Source organism: Vitis riparia, chromosome 11 (genome assembly GCF_004353265.1).
Source record: "Vitis riparia cultivar Riparia Gloire de Montpellier isolate 1030 chromosome 11, EGFV_Vit.rip_1.0, whole genome shotgun sequence".
NCBI lineage: Eukaryota > Viridiplantae > Streptophyta > Magnoliopsida > Vitales > Vitaceae > Vitis > Vitis riparia.
This window is the reverse complement of record NC_048441.1, coordinates 11,583,737-11,584,993: the sequence shown is the minus strand read 5'-3', so window position 1 is coordinate 11,584,993 and position 1,257 is coordinate 11,583,737.

The following is a 1,257-nucleotide window of genomic DNA, read 5'->3' as shown; positions in this document are numbered from 1 at the left end:
ATTGAGGATGCCATGCAATTGAGGCTGCCACCAAGGTTCCCAGGAAGGATGACTCATGTTGATATGCTAGATCGATCTGATTGGATTGCTCGAGACATAATCGGACCGGCTAGTTCTTGCAAATTTTGCAATGTGCCTACATATTTTTTAAAAAACTGTTCTTCAGAATTATTTTAAAAAATACTTCCTCTCCTCTGTCTACCTGATTGGAAACCCATTCATCGGAGAATCCTCAAATGGTCACAAAATTCTGACGAAAATTTACACTCGACCCAAATTAATATTATGCCCAACCAAACTCAGCTAATAGAATGGGCTTAGACCTGAGACCAGCTAAGCTGTAGCCCATGAGTTGTGAAGAAGGATTGCAAGGGAGGCGCGTGCCATTAAAATTAGACCAAAGCCAATGAATGGCATTCTTACCAACCTAACACACAGCGTTCACATAAATCTCCCTTTTCTTAAAAAAAAATTAAACTAGTAAATAAAAGTAATCAACAAAGCCGCTACGTCAACTCGCACTCAAAGATGCCCTTCCAAACAAACGGCCACCTGCGCCGTTAAAGAACACCTCAACACTTTCAGCGGTCAGGTGATTGCCTTCGTAACGGAGCTTTTAACGGTTTCCGTTGCCTACCCCCCACAAAAAAACCACCTGAGTCAATTCGAGTCAAAGCAACCGCACCACTGCTCTCTCTCTAATCTATTCCGAAACACACAAAATCCGAAACCCATGTCCCAACCGCGTTTCGGATTCGGACACTAAATAAAATTAAAATTAAATTGGAGTAACAAAACCGGACCTAGCCGCTCGAAGCCTTTACCTTCTCTCCGAATCGGCCATGGCTGCGAACCAGAGCTTTGAAGCTCCCGAAGCAGAGAAGGCTGAACCGAACCCGAGTCTGATTCGGGGTCGGATTCCGACTCGTCCGAATCGGGCTCTGAGGACGGAGAGGGACTCAGTGACTCGGAGGGAGTTGGAGCTGCTGAGTTGGGAGAGCCTCGTGAATCGGAAACCCTAGCTGTGGCTTCGTCGATTACGGAGAGTGGTTCGCAGTTACTCTCAGGTACGGTTGGTTCTCTGGCACGAGTTGGTTGTTTGGTTGGGTTTCATGTGGAGTTGGTGATTTTTATGGTTGATCTGGTAGGTTCGGCGCTCAATTCCACTTCGCAGTCGCTTGCCTCGGTTGAATTCAAGTAGTAGTTCGATTTTCTCCTTCATTTTTGAGTTGTTCATGGATGCTTTCAGCTTCTGAA